This window comes from Mustela nigripes, chromosome 13 (assembly GCF_022355385.1).
Source record: "Mustela nigripes isolate SB6536 chromosome 13, MUSNIG.SB6536, whole genome shotgun sequence".
Classification (NCBI taxonomy): Eukaryota; Metazoa; Chordata; class Mammalia; order Carnivora; family Mustelidae; genus Mustela; species Mustela nigripes.
The window spans coordinates 19,581,293-19,597,276 of NC_081569.1; the positions used below are offsets into that span (position 1 = coordinate 19,581,293).

The 15,984-nt window shown below is 37.4% G+C and overlaps 1 pseudogene; it reads right to left on the reverse strand.

Annotated features, from left to right (window-relative positions):
* Nucleotides 1–8,733: 8,733 nt before the first annotated feature.
* On the reverse strand, nt 8,734–9,339 carry LOC131998766 (3-oxoacyl-[acyl-carrier-protein] reductase-like; annotated as a pseudogene).
* Nucleotides 9,340–15,984: the final 6,645 nt, after the last annotated feature.

Genomic DNA, 15,984 nt, shown 5'->3' on the forward strand with positions numbered 1-15,984 from the left:
GTAAAATTGTCCTTATTTTAGAATATATTTTTAATTATATATATTTTATAATATATATCATACAAATATATTTTATATTATAAAATTGTCCTTATTTTATAATATAAATATAAATATATATGTGTGTATTTTTAAAAGATTTTATTTATTTATTTGACGGACAGAGATCACAAGTAGGCAGAGAAGCTGGCAGAGCGAGAAAGGAGGAAGCAGGCTCTCTGCCGAGCAAAGAACCCGCCGCGGGACTTGATCCCAGGACCCTGAGCCTGAGCTGAAGGCAGAGGCTGAAGGCAGAGGTCTCAACCCACTGAGCCACCCAGGCGTCCCAATATAAATATATTTTTATATAAAATATAAAATTTATGTAAAATATAAGCTCTCATATTAATACACAGTGTTCTGGGATTTGGCAGCGCCCCTACTTGTGTAACCAATGATATTGCCACCCATGCAATGAAGTTACATGAAGATGCCCTCACCCCTAAAAGTCACCCCCACTCCTAATTCCCAGCTGTTGGCAACCCATGATTTGTTTTATTTCCCTTTAATTTTGCCTACTTCAGCATGTCATCTGCCTTTTGATTCTGGCTTCTTGCATCCAGCATAAGACATCTGAGATTCATTCCTGCCGTGTGTACATCAGCAGTTCATTCCTTTTGATAGCTGAGTTGTATTCCATTGTATTAATGTACCACAATGTGGTTATCAACTCATCCTAGTTGATGGACAATTAGGATATTTCCAGTGTTTGGTGGTTATGAATAAAGCAGCTTTAATCATTTGTATACAGATTTTTGTATAAAGGTAAGCTTTCATTTCATTTGGGTGATACATAGGAGTAAGACTGTTAGGTCATTTAGTAAGTGTATAACTTTACAAGAAACAGACAAACTCTTTTCCCAAGTGACTGCAGCATTTTGTTTTCCCACCAGCAATACATGAGAGCAACTCTTGCTCTGACCCTCACTATGAGTATTGTCTGATTCTTAAAATTTCAGCCATTCTAAGAGGTGTGTAGTGGTGTCTCATTGTGGTTTTGTTTGATTTTCTCCAGTGACAAATAATGTTGAACATCTTTCCATTTTTTGTATTGATCCAAGTTTCTGTCTGCTATGAGTTCTTCTACCTTGAAAACTTCCTTAAAAACTATTTCATGGGGCACCTGGGTGGCTCAGTGGGTTAAGCCGCTGCCTTCGGCTCAGGTTATGATCTCAGAGTCCTGGGATCGAGTCCCGCATCGGACTCTCTGCTCAGCAGGGAGCCTGCTTCCCTCTCTCTCTCTCTGCCTGCCTCTCTGTCTACTGTGATCTCTCTCTGTCAAATAAATAAATAAAATCTTTAAAAAAAAATAATGAAATACCTGTAATTATTTAAAAAAAAAACTATTTCATGTAATGTAGTTCTGTTAGTAATGAATTCCTTCAGTTTTTGTCAGAGAAAGTCTATTTCTCTTTAATTTTTGCAAGATATTTTCATTGGGTATAGCATTCAGAGGTGAGGGTTCTTGTTCTTTCTGCACTTTAATAAAAATGTTCCATTGTCCCTTGGCCTGCATAGTTTCTGATGAGAATCTACTGTAATTCTTATTTTCCTCTTGTGTATTTTTTTCCTTCTGGCCTCCAAGGTTCTTTCTCTCTTTTTAACTCTCTCTCTCTCTCTCTCTCTTTGAATTTGACTATTTGAATATGATGTATTTAGGTGGATGGTTTTGAGGTAGGGCAGTATTTATCTTGATTAGTATTCACCAAGCATCTTGAGTCTATAATTCATTTCTTTCATTATTTCTGTAAAAATCTCAGCCATTATCTCTTTAAATAGATTTTCTCTCCCTTTCTCATCCTCATCTTCTTCTGAGATTCATATCAAACAATATTAGGCTGTTTGATATTGCCTCATAGCTTTTGGATTATCCTCTCTCTCTCTCTTTTTTTTTCCTTGTTTGTGTTTTGGTTTGGGTAATTTCTGTTGACTTCTCTTCCAGTTGACTGATCCTTTCCTCTGTGGTGTCAAGTCTTAATGAGCCCATTCAGGCATACATCATTAGTTTTGACCAAGTTTGATTTATTCTGGCATTCCATTTGATTCTTCCTTATAGTTTATATTACTTTGCTGAAATTCTTCATCTGTTCATGCATATTGCCAGCTTTTTCATATCTTTAACATATTAATTGTATTCACTTAAAATTTCCTATCTGTACTCCCAACATCCAGTCATATCTAAATCTGCTTCTGTTCATTGCTCTGTCTCTTGAAAAGAGTTTTCTCTTTCTTGCCTTTTTATATTGCAATTTTATATCTTGCCTTTTTATATCTTGCAATTTCTAGTTGAAAGCCAGACACAGTGTGTTGCTCAGTAAAGGCTGAAGTAAGTGGTATTTTGCACTGAAGTAGGAATGGGAACATCTCCTACTAGGCTTTTAGGGTGGAAAGTTAAGTCAATATAAGCAAAAGTTGATCTGGGTTTGGGTTATCTTGTTGCTATGGTTACTTTCAGTGCACCACAGGCTTCGAAATCCTCTGGTTTTATCTTGTCCATAGATTGGGGCTGAGTGCAGAGTTTTTCTCATGTTCCTGTTATGTTCTCAGCTTTACTCTTTTCTTATGATCCCATGCCTCAAAGAGAGAGGGCACACGTAAGAAGCTAAGGACAGCGAGAGGCATGAAGAATTGGGGCCATCATCACACACTATCATAGGTGCCAATTTCTCAGAAATGTGTTTGTTTGAAATGCTTTAGAATCTTTTTTATTTAGGATAATTTGATGTTTGATGAGATGGTAAGTATGCAGCAGCATTTTAGAACTTGTTTATAAATAATATGACAACTGTACTGTTTAGAAACAGAGCTAGAAACAGCATAACTAATATTTACAAAGTACTCTTTCTTTTGCCAAACTCAAGCTGTGTGAAAAGATCCTATGGTACATGTTGTCACATTTTAGATAACCAGTTGGCTGTTCTTGAAATTTATGTAAGGAACTCTCATTTATTTGGTTTTAACAGGAGGTTCAGCCAGCGCATAGATATTGCCTTGGTCTTTTAGTGTATAATCTAAAACAATTCTGTAAGGACCACTTCATCAAGAAAGTCCAGACTCATTTTCAAGCCTGAAGTGCACAGTTTTATTTGCAATGATTACCATAATAATAGTTTTTTTATGCCTTCATAAAGACATGAATCCCACCATCTCTAATTTCTTCAGATAGATTTTCATTTCATTGGAAGCATCAGGTGGATGTTAAAGGTACCTGGAAGATATGGGAATTTAAAAATCTGTGGACCTTCATATTAATGAATTTCTTGATTTCCACAAATTAAGAATTTACCAGTCAGGACAGCTTTTATATAAAGACTTACAGTATTAAGGAGGGCACGTGTTATGATACATAACCACTATCAAGTGGACAGACTAAGAAATCATCCTAGAGTAAAGAGTGTTTATGCAACTCAAAATAAAATAAAATAAAATAAAGTCTTATGGTCAAAGTTTATTGGTATACAATAAATACCATAAATGTTACAATAAATGTTATAATACAATGGTATACAATAAATGTTATACAATAAATGTTACTTGGTATACAATACATACAATAAATGTTACAATAAATGTCAAGTGCTTGCTATACAATAAATGTTAATTACTTGATATATTTGAATTCTCCAACTGCACAGATATATTTACCTTCCTCTATGTAGTGTTAGCACAGTGTTTGCTTCTTGGTCCAAATTTTAGTTTTGAGCTTGATTTGGGTTTGATGAGAATTTCCATGACATACATGCTACTGCTTGAGGAAACAATTTTTTAATTATTCATGGAATTTAGTATACATTTACAAAAATTTGGGTAGGAACATCAAGAATAATCAGAGAAAACCTACTCAGGTTTAGTTCAAACTTTGGAAAAGATTTCAGGTCCAGGATGAGTCAAATATTCAGGATAAGTATAACTATAACAATGGTATCAGTGTTTATAATTGAGGATATGTGTTTAATACATGTGATTAATAGGGCAAGTTAGTATCATAAGGTTGGAAATATTGAGCAGAAATATGAAATGCTTGATATCTAATTTTATGGAATACACCAGAGGTTGCTGATGGATCAAAAATACAGCAGCTTGTCAGATATCCTGGAGGATTTACACTCTTAGAAAGGGAAAAAAGGCCATGATTAGCAAAAGATCTCTATGCCTTAAAAAGATTAAAAAACATAAAATAATTCATAGTACTTTAAGGACCAGCAAGGCTAAGTCAATAAAAAGGAATAAGCATCTATAAGAATTAGAGACAAGTAGAAAGCAGAAAAAATAATTTAAAAAGAAGGAAGGAAGGGAATAAAGAAAATTAATAGTTTGGGGCAATGGGTCATTTTCTGGGAATCTTGGGTAGAAGCTGTCTACTTCAAGTATTCATCAGCTTGGTTCAAAGTACTTGTGTTGCTGCTGTCAGTCATCAGACAGTTTATTTCATCTAGAGGTATTTTTAAGTCTTTTTTGAGATACCCAATGATATATAGTCCCAGTAGTCCTGTACTATCAAATCAATTTCAGTGACCTTCTTTTGCATAGGAAATAGATTCGTGGATTCAAGAATAAACTCTTGGTGGTTTCCTGACAGTATCTGTTAAGATGCCTTCATAAGATCCTTTCTAGGATTGCACCACAGAAGATTTCCAATTGGTGTCTTTTCCAGAATATGGAGTATCTAAGGTGAAGGAGTGAAGAGGTTCTAAAGGTGAAAGTTTTAAAAATCCACCTTGCAGGGGCGCCTGGGTGGCTCAGTGGGTTAAGCCGCTGCCTTTGGCTCAGGTCATGATCTCAGGGTCCTGGGATCGAGCCCCACATCAGGCTCTCCACTCGGCAGGGAGTCTGCTTCCTCCCTTCTCTTTCTCTGCCTGCCTCTCTGCCTACTTGTGATCTCTCTCTGTCAAATAAATAGATAAAATCTTTAAAAAAGGAGCTAAGACTCACAGGTGCATGGTCTTCTAGTTACTGTCTCATAAGTTTATAGTCTAGGAGTTCCAGAATGGGCTGACCTGATGGCCATTAGTGGTAAAATTCTTAGCCAGGGACGTCCAGGAGTTTCAGAGAACATAACCAATTAAAAAAAATTTTTTTTCTTAATTTAGAGCTTAGACTTATAACTTTTTATTTTCATTACTTTTATTGTATTATATTGATTTAGTATATCCTAGTCATACTTTTACAGTGATATATGTTATAAAATTAAATGTTTATATAAAATAATGTTCAGCTCCAACAAATCTATAAAAATGCAATAAATATTTAAAACATCAAAATTCTTGAGGAGAACACAGCACAACTTCTTTGACCTTGGCTGTAACAATTTTGTACTAGACAAGCCTCTGGAGGCAAGGGAAATAAGCAAAACTAAACTACTGGGATTTCATCAAGATAAAAAACTTCACAGTGAGGGAAACAATGAAACTAAAAGACGGAACATTTTTAAAAATGACATATCTCATAAAATGACATATCTCATTAGTCTCTAAATATATAAAGAACTTATCAAACCCAACACCCCAAAAGCAAATAATCCAGTTAAGAAGTGGGCGGAAGACATCAATAGACTTTTCTCCAAAGAAGACATCCAGATCACCAACAGACACATGAAAAAAATGCTCAGCCTCATTATGAGGGATATACAAATCAAAACTCTGATGAGATACCACCTCACACTGGTCAAAATGGCTAAGATTATCAACACAGGAAATATCAGATGTTGGTGAGTATGTGGAGAAAGGGGGAACACTCTTACACTGTTGGTGGGAATGCAAGCTGTGCAGCCAGTCTGGAAAACAGTATGGAATTTCCTCAAAAAGTTGAAAATAGAGCTACCCTACAACTGAGCCATTGCACTACTATATATTTACCCAAGGATACAAAAATACTGATTTGAAGAGGCACATTCTCCCTCCCCATGTTTATAGCAGCAATATCAACAATAGCCAAATTATGGAAAGAGCCCAAATGTCCAGTAACTGATGAATGGATAAGGAGATGTGGTATGTATGCACATCTATCTGTCTATGTATATATACATAGATATATAGCAATATTACTCAACCATGAAAAAGAATGAAATTTTGCCATTTGCAATAATGTGGATAGAAGTAGAGTATATTTTGATAGGCAAATTAAGTCAGAGAAAGACAAATACCATATGATTTTATTCATATGTAGAATTTAAGAAACAAATGAACATAGAGAATAGCAAATAAATAAATAAATAGGTAAATAAATAAAAGACAGAAGCAGGGGCGCCTGGGTGGCTCAGTGGGTTAAGCCGCTGCCTTCGGCTCAGGTCATGATCTCAGGGTCCTGGGATCGAGTCCCGCATCGGGCTCTCTGCTCAGCAGGGAGCCTGCTTCCTCCTCTCTCTCTGCCTGCCTCTCTACCTACTTGTGATCTCTCTCTGTCAAATAAATAAAATCTTAAAAAAAAAAAAAAGAAAAAGAAAAAAAAAAGACAGAAGCAAACCGTAAGAAACTCTTTTTTTTTTTTTTAAAGATTTTTTTATTTATTCATTTGACCGACAGAGATCACAGGTAAGCAGAGAGGCAGGTAGAGAGAGAGGAAGGGAAGCAGGTTCCCTGCTGAGCAGAGAGCCCGATGTGGGGCTTGCTGAAGGCAGAGGCTTTAACCCACTGAGCCACCCAGGCGCCCCAGAAACTTTTAATAATAGAGAACAAACTGAGGGTTGATGGAGGGGAGGTGAGCAGGGGATAGGCTTGATGGGTGATGGGTATTAAAAAGGGCACTTGTTGTAATGAGCACTGGATATTGTATGTAAGTTATGAATCACTAAATTCTACTCCTGAAATCAAAATTATACTATATGTTAACTAGGATTTAAATAAAAATTTGAAAAATATTTTTAAAATGATAATAATAAAAATCAACATAAATACAATGATGTTTAAATATAACACTATTCACCACCAAAGAGTTCAATGCAAAATAGATGCTGTTGATATTTTATATTCAGTTTCTCTTTATTTTTTATTCTCAGGCAAATATTTTCTTTTAAGACCAATGCTTTACCTGTTCCTCATAAAGACATTTAATTCATTGTTATTGCATATTTATTTACATTATCATTTATGACTGATTGTAAGTAATTAGCTATTATCTTTCTAAAATTTTAGCTTAGGAATCATTATTATATTTATTAGTGCAAAATACTCTTAATTTTGGGTGCCTGGGTGGCTCAGTGGGTTGAGCCGCTGCCTTAGGCTCAGGTCATGATCTCAGGGTCCTGGGATCGAGTCCCGCATTGGGCGCTCTGCTCAGCAGGGAGCCTGCTTCCTCCTCTCTCTCTCTGCCTGACTCTCTGCCTACTTGTGATCTCTCTCTGTCAAATAAATAAATAAAATCTTTTAAAAAAATACTCTTAATTTTTATTTATTTATTCATTCATTCATTCTTTTTTAAAAAGATATATTTATTTGACAGAGAGAGAGAGACAGAGAGAGAACACAAGCAGGGGGAGTGGGAGAGGAAGAAGCAGGTTTGCTGCTGAGAAGAGAGCCTGATGTGGGGTTTGAACCCAGGACCCTGGGATCATGACCTGAGCCAAAGGCAGACGCCCATCAACTGAGCCACCCAGCGCCCCAGAATACTCTCAATTTTTAAAATGTCATTATTTCTAATGGTGATTTTTAAAAAAAGATTTATGTAATTATTGAAGAGAGAGAGTGTATGAGTTGGGGGGAGGAGCAGAGGGAGTGGAGAAGCAGACACCTCGCTGAGTATGGCCCTCATGAGGGACTCAATTCCAAGACCCTGAGATCACCACGTAAGCCAAAACCAAGAGCTGGGTGCTTAACTGACTGATCTACCCAGGCACTCCACTTAGACTGTTTTTGAGTATTTGTCCTACTGAGTGTTTAGCGGATTAAAAAAAAACCAAACACCACAAAACTTCCATTTCCTATGTTGATGAGGTCTATGTAGCTCATTATTGTACCAGATAGTAAAACCTCCAGGGTTAATCCTCATCATCTTTGAGAATTTTTATAGAGGTCAATTGCACCACACTTATATTCATAGATTATTTTTCCCAACTGCTCAGTCAGAAGTCATGTCACTCAAAGAAATCAGAATCTAAATTCATGTCTGTCTTTAACTGATACGGATAATTTCTTAACTTGTTTTTAACAAGTGATCTTCCAAGGCATATGGAAAAGGAATAGAAAACGTTAGCAGGGTTCCTAAAGTATTGACAACGAACCAGTGCCCTGTAAATACTTCTATTTTGGCAATGGCCCACATAGTTATTGCCTAGAGAACTTAGTCTAATCCAATAAAATGACTCAAAAAACTAGATTATATAATTTTTAGAGAAACTACAGAAATTAAGATAATACCTGTTTATATCACTTGCAAAATGTCTGTCTACCAAAATGGCTGCAGACTGTAAGGTACATACTTTTTATTTTTTTTAGTATTTTCTTATCATTATGTTCTGTTGTAGCAAATGCCACCCATGTATGTATGAGACTCAAATCAAGAGTCAAACAAAATGTACCCTTGATTCTAATCATTATTTGAACTTAATAATCTATAAATTATATCACGAGTTGTAATCCCTCTTCCACTACCAGAACATGTTTTGTAACATGATGATTCTAACTCATGACCCTGAAATCAACCAAATACAACCATATTTGGTGCACAATGCAGGTGCCATATATGGTGATTCTAAAACCATTATATGGTGATTTCAAAGAAACACAATGTCATGTACACATTGGTAGGTTCTCCAAACCTCCCAAGAGAACTATTTTTCTTTAAATGTTCAAGTCTTTCATCCTATCTGCGTGAACAAATCCTAGTGCAACTATATTCACTGTAATTTTCTTTCTTGTTAGCAAGAATATGAGAAAATCCAAAGAATCTTCCTCTACTGGCACCGTACAGACTGGCCAGAATTGCCTTTTAAGTCAATAATGCATCCTACAGTAATAATAGACCCTCTCTGGTGTTGAATAGCAGTCTTCCTGGCAGCTTTCCAAGTCAGCATGGAACCCAAGAGATTAGTATTTGCTGAGATATTGTACCTTCAGGTTTTTTTTCTTACTAAAAGGCTATTCCTGTTAATTTCAGCTGCACTTACCAAGAGATAAATGACCTAAATTTTTCTCCATCTCTTCAAATGTATTTTGAGCCTTGTGTTCCTTGGCACATCACAGCTAAATGTCAAATGATCTCCACCAAGATCATGTCATCAGAGCCAGTGGCTTTGGCCACTTCCAGACTTCTGGGGATGATGGCAATCAGTAGAATTTCTGGGGGCATTAATTGGGCTACTGCCATGACAGTGCTCTTGGGGCTTCCCCAAAACAAAGCAGACTGCCCATCTTGGACCTAATAGTCACAAATTCAGGAGAAAGAAGGCTAGGAGTGGTAGCTTTTTTCCATATCCCCTCAGCTTTTAAACCACCACAACTGGAATGAAAAATAGCCAGACTGCCACAAAGAAGTACCTTCCTCCTCCTGCTGCCCCAATTTAAAGTTGTTGAGAGTTCTGCTGGTACCCCTACTTTTCCTGGAAACTGCAGTGAGTAGGAGCAATAAGATTTCAATTAAATGAGAGAACCTTACCAAGTTCTTTCATGACTGTCCCAGTACCTTTAACACTAGGGAGCAGAGATAGTATCCCCCGGGTGGGAAAAACTTGTCTAACAATTTGTGTAGATATATCGTTTCTTGCAGTGGCTTTTCTGTTTGAGAAGACTTCACCATCTAGAGAGTTTATAAGCCATCCCAAGCAATATTAATAGTCTTGTTACTTGGGTAACTGGATGTAGCCTATCTTTATGTGTCTGAAACTCCTCTGGGACATGGCTCAGACCCATTTGTATCCCACCTTCACAGTCGTCGTTGTTGTTGTTTTCTGGGTTATGATGGTAAAGATTAAGCATAAGCCCTCCACATCTCTAGCTACCAAGGAGAAATTTCCCCCATAAACTTATTCATGGTGGAAGCAGTGTTATTACATTTTGGTCAAACTTTATCTCATTTGTTGGGTGCAACCAAAGGGCCATCTTAGCTGCGTTAGGACCTATTGAAATTGACAGAACAACTTGATTTTAGCAAATGTTTCTTTTTTTCCTGAACCTGAGGCTAATATCCTATGTCTGAAACAGATTTTATCTATAAATATATTGATTTTCTTAAAAATAAGTCCTATCATAATAATAAATCATAAATAAGTCCAATTGTAATCAGAAATCATAAATAAGTCCTATATAATCATAAATCACAAATAAGTCTTATCAACAAGGACAAAAGTGCCACTTATTTTGTTTAATGATCTACCAGCACATTCCCTCCCCCTTCTTTATCATTATTCTCACTACGTGCCTTAACTTGTACCTTTCGACACCTGCTCTTGTCAAGGCTATTAGTTCCACCACTTGGGCTGACCCAGCCATGGGTGGAAGGTTATCCTCTTACAGTTTTATGTAGTCTCTGCCAAACCTCAATAGTATCGACGTTGATCAATTAAAAAGAACATTTGCTCCACATTCCCTAGGGAAACAACAACGTGACCTTCCTCTTGGACACTCAATTTTACAGTTGCTGTCATAGAGTCATGAGGCTCTTTTTCATCAAGTGGTGGAAGCAACACTGCAGGATTGAGATTGTATCAGTGACAGATGGTCATACAAGAGACCAACAAGAGTGATCAGTCATAGTTAATCTGCCTACTGAGCAATGCTGGATGTTGCTAGCTAGTAGACAGGATTGAACATAATCCACAAGCTGAAATTAGCGGTGACATCCACAGAAACATCTACCAGTTTTGCAACCATAGGGAGGAAAACACTAGCCATTAAATCTAGAGAAATACCTAAATAGGAAGTGATATTTCCCATGACGTTGAGCCAAAGCCTCCATCACATTGGTACCCTCCTGCCACCCCTTTTTTGTTTCAGCACAAGAAAATGTGTTGAAAGGACACAAAGTGATGATCATTTATTTATTTATTTGTTTGTTTGTTTTTGTATTCTGGTAGACCTGGGATGGGGGTCACCTACAATTTAGATTTTGGTTTTTTTTGTTTTTAATTTTTAATTTTTTATAAACATATATTTTTATCCCCAGGGGTACAGGTCCATGAATCGCCAGGTCCACACACCCCACAGCACTCACCAAAGCACATACCCTCCCCGATGTCCATAACGCCACCCCCCTTCTCCCAAGCCCACTCCCCGCAACAACCCTCAGTTTGTTTTGTGAGATTAAGAGTCACTTATGGTTTGTGTCCCTCCCAATCCCATCTTGTTTCATTGATTCTTCTCCTACCCACTTAAGCCCCCATGTTGCATCAGCACTTCCTCATATAAGGGAGATCATATGATATTTGTCTTTCTCCGCTTGAATTATTTCGCTAAACATGATACATTCTACTTCCATCCATGTTGTCGCAAATGGAAAGATTTCATTTCTTTTGATGGCTGCATAGTATTCCATTGTGTCTATATACCACATCTTCTTGATCCATTCATCTGTTGATGGACATCTAGGTTCTTTCCACAGTTTGGCTATTGTGGACATTGCTGCTATAAACATTCGGGTGCACGTGCCCCTTTGGATCACTACGTTTGTATCTTTAGGGTAAATACCCAATAGTGCAATTGCTGGGTCATAGGGTAGTTCTATTTTCAACATTTTGAGGAACCTCCATGCTGTTTTCCAGAATGGTTGCACCAGCTTGCATTCCCACCAGCAGTATAGGAGGGTTCCCCTTTCTCCGCATCCTCGCCAGCATCTGTCATTTCCTGACTTGTTGATTTTAGCCATTCTGACTGGTGTGAGGTGATATCTCATTGTGGTTTTGGTTTGTATTTCCCTGATGCCGAGTGATATGGAGCACTTTTTCATGTGTCTGTTGGCCATCTGGATGTCTTCTTTGCAGAAATGTCTGTTCATGTCCTCTGCCCATTTCTTGATTGGATTATTTGTTCTTTGGGTGTTGAGTTTGATTAAGTTCTTTATAGATTTTGGACACTAGTCCTTTATCTGATATGTTGTTTGCAAATATCTTCTCCCATTCTGTCAGTTGTCTTTTGATTTTGTGAACTGTTTCCTTTGCTGTGCAAAAGCTTTTGATCTTGATGAAATCCCAATAGTTCATTTTTGCCCTTGCTTCCCTTGCCTTTGGTGATGTTCCTAGGAAGATGTTGCTGTGGCTGAGGTCGAAGAGGTTGCTGCCTGTGTTCTCCTCAAGGATTTTGATGGATTCCTTTCTCACATTGAGGTCCTTCATCCATTTTGAGTCTATTTTTGTGTGTGGTGTAAGGAAATGGTCCAATTTCATTTTTCTGCATGTGGCTGTCCAATTTTCCCAACACCATTTATTGAAGAGGCTGTCTTTTTTCCATTGGACATTCTTTCCTGCTTTTCGAAGATTAGTTGACCATAGAGTTGAGGGTCTATTTCTGGGCTCTCTATTCTACTCCATTGATCTATGTGTCTGTTTTTGTGCCAGTACCATGCTGTCTTGATGATGACAGCTTTGTAATAGAGCTTGAAGTCCGGAATTGTGATGCCACCAACTTTGGCTTTCTTTTTCAATATCTCTTTGGCTATTCGAGGTCTTTTCTGGTTCCATATAAATTTTAGAATTATTTGTTCCATTTCATTGAAGAAGATGGATGGTACTTTGATAGGAATTGCATTAAATGTGTAGATTGCTTTAGGTAGCATAGACATTTTCACAATATTTATTCTTCCAATCCAGGGGCATGGAACATTTTTCCATTTCTCTGTGTCTTCCTCAATTTCTTTCATGAGTACTTTATAGTTTTCTGAGTATAGATTCTGTGCCTCTTTCGTTAGGTTTATTCCTAGGTATCTTATGGTTTTGGGTGCAATTGTAAATGGGATTGACTCCTTAATTTCTCTTTCTTCTGTCTTGTTGTTGGTGTAGAGAAATGCAACTGATTTCTGTGCATTGATTTTATATCCTGACACTTTACTGAATTCCTGTACAAGTTCTAGCAGTTTTGGAGTGGAGTCTTTTGGGTTTTCCACATATAGTATCATATCATCTGTGAAGAGTGATAATTTGACTTCTTCTTTGCTGATTTGGATGCCTTTAATTTCCTTTTGTTGTTTGATTACTGAGGCTAGGACTTCTAGTACTATGTTGAATAGCAGTGGTGATAATGGACATCCCTGCCGTGTTCCTGATCTTAGCGGAAAAGCTTTCAGTTTTTCTCCATTGAGAATGATATTTGCAGTAGGTTTTTCATAGATGGCTTTGATGATATTGAGGTATGTACCCTCTATCCCTACACTTTGAAGAGTTTTGATCAGGAGGGGATGCTGTACTTTGTCAAATGTTTTTTCAGCATCTATTGAGAGTATCGTATGGTTCTGGTTCTTTCTTTTATTGATGTGTTGTATCACATTGACTGATTTGCGGATGTTGAACCAACCTTGCAGCCCTTGAATAAATCCCACTTGGTCGTGGTGAATAATCCTTTTAATGTACTGTTGAATCCTATTGGCTAGTATTTTGGTGAGAATTTTCGCATCTGTGTTCATCAAGGATATTGGTCTATAGCTCTCTTTTTTGATGGGATCCTTGTCTGGTTTTGGGATCAAGGTGATGCTGGCCTCATAAAATGAGTTTGGAAGTTTTCATTTCATTTCTATTTTGTGGGACAGTTTCAGGAGAATAGGAATTAGTTCTTCCTTAAATTTTTGGTAGAATTCCCCCGGGAAGCCGTTTGGCCCTGGGCTTTTGTTTGTTTGGAGATTTTTAATGACTGTTTCAATCTCCTTACTGGTTATGGGTCTGTTCAGGCTTTCTATTTCGTCCTGGTTCAGTTGTGGTAGTTTATATGTTTCTAGGAATGCATCCATTTCTTCCAGATTGTCAAATTTGTTGGCGTAGAGTTGCTCATAGTATGTTCTTATAATAGTTCGTATTTCTTTGGTGTTAGTTGTGATCTCTCCTCTTTCATTCATGATTTTATTTATTTGGGTCCTTTCTCTTTTCTTTTTGATAAGTCGGGCCAGGGGTTTATCAATTTTATTAATTCTTTCAAAGAACCAGCTCCTAGTTTCGTTGATTTGTTCTATTGTTTTTTTGGTTTCTATTTCATTGATTTCTGCTCTGATCTTTATGATTTCTCTTCTCCTGCTGGGCTTAGGGTTTCTTTCTTGTTCTTTCTCCAGCTCCTTTAGGTGTAGGGTTAGGTTGTGTACCTGAGACCTTTCTTGTTTCTTGAGAAAGGCTTGTACCGCTATATATTTTCCTCTCAGGACTGCCTTTGTTGTGTCCCACAGATTTTGAACCGTTGTATTTTCATTATCATTTGTTTCCATGATTTTTTTCAATTCTTCTTTAATTTCCCGGTTGACCCATTCATTCTTTAGAAGGATGCTGTTTAGTCTCCATGTATTTGGGCTCTTTCCAAACTTCCTCTTGTGGTTGAGTTCTAGCTTCAGAGCATTGTGGTCTGAAAATATGCAGGGAATGATCCCAAACTTTTGATATGGGCTGAGTCCTGATTTAGGACCGAGGATGTGATCTATTCTGGAGAATGTTCCATGTGCACTAGAGAAGAATGTGTATTCTGTTGCTTTGGGATGAAATGTTCTGAATATATATGTGATGTCCATCTGGTCCCGTGTGTCATTTAAGGCCTTTATTTCCTTGCTCATCTTTTGCTTGGATGATCTGTCCATTTCAGTGAGGGGAGTGTTAAAGCCCCCTACTATTATTGTATTATTGTTGATGTGTTTCTTTGATTTTGTTATTAATTGGTTTATATAGTTGGCTGCTCCCACGTTGGGGGCATAGATATTTAAAATTGTTAGATCTTCTTGTTGGACAGACCCTTTGAGTATGATATAGTGTCCTTCCTCATCTCTTATTATAGTCTTTGGCTTAAAATCTAATTGATCTGATATAAGGATTGCCACTCCTGCTTTCTTCTGATGTCCATTAGCATGGTAAATTCTTTTCCATCCCCTCACTTTAAATCTGGAGGTGTCTTCGGGCTTAAAATGAGTTTCTTGGAGGCAACATATAGATGGGTTTTGTTTTTTTATCCATTCTGATACCCTGTGTCTTTTGATTGGGGCATTTAGCCCATTCACATTCAGGGTAACTATTGAGAGATATGAATTTAGTGCCATTGTATTGCCTGTAAGGTGACTGTTACTGTATATTGTCTCTGTTTCTTTCTGATCCACCATCTGTAGGCTCTCTCTTTGCTTAGAGGACCCCTTTCAATATTTCCTGTAGAGCTGGTTTGGTGTTTGCAAATTCTTTCAGTTTTTGTTTGTCCTGGAAGCTTTTAATCTCTCCTTCTATTTTCAATGATAGCCTAGCTGGATATAGTATTCTTGGCTGCATGTTTTTCTCGTTTAGTGCTCTGAAAGTATCATGCCAGCTCTTTCTGGCCTGCCAGGTCTCTGTGGATAAGTCAGCTGCCAATCTAATATTTTTACCATTGTATGTTACAGACTTCTTTTCCCGGGCTGCTTTCAGGATTTTCTCTTTGTGACTGAGACTTGTAAATTTTACTATTAGGTGACGGGTTGTGGGCCTATTCTTATTGATTTTGAGGGGCATTCTCTGAACCGCCTGAATTTTGATGCTCGTTCCCTTTGCCATATTGTGGAAATCTCCCCAATAATTCTCTTCAGTATACCTTCTGCTCCCCTCTCTCTTTCTTCTTCTTCTGGAATCCCAATTATTCTAATGTTGTTTCGTCTTATGGTGTCACTTATCTCTCGAATTCTCCCTTTGTGGTCCAGTAGCTGTTTGTCCCTCTTTTGCTCAACTTCTTTATTCTCTGTCATTTGGTCTTCTATATCGCTGATTCTTTCTTCTGCCTCATTTATCCTAGCAGTGAGAGCCTCCATTTTTGGTTGCACCTCATTAATAGCTTTTTTGATTTCACCTTGGTTAGATTTTAGTTCTTTCATTTCTCC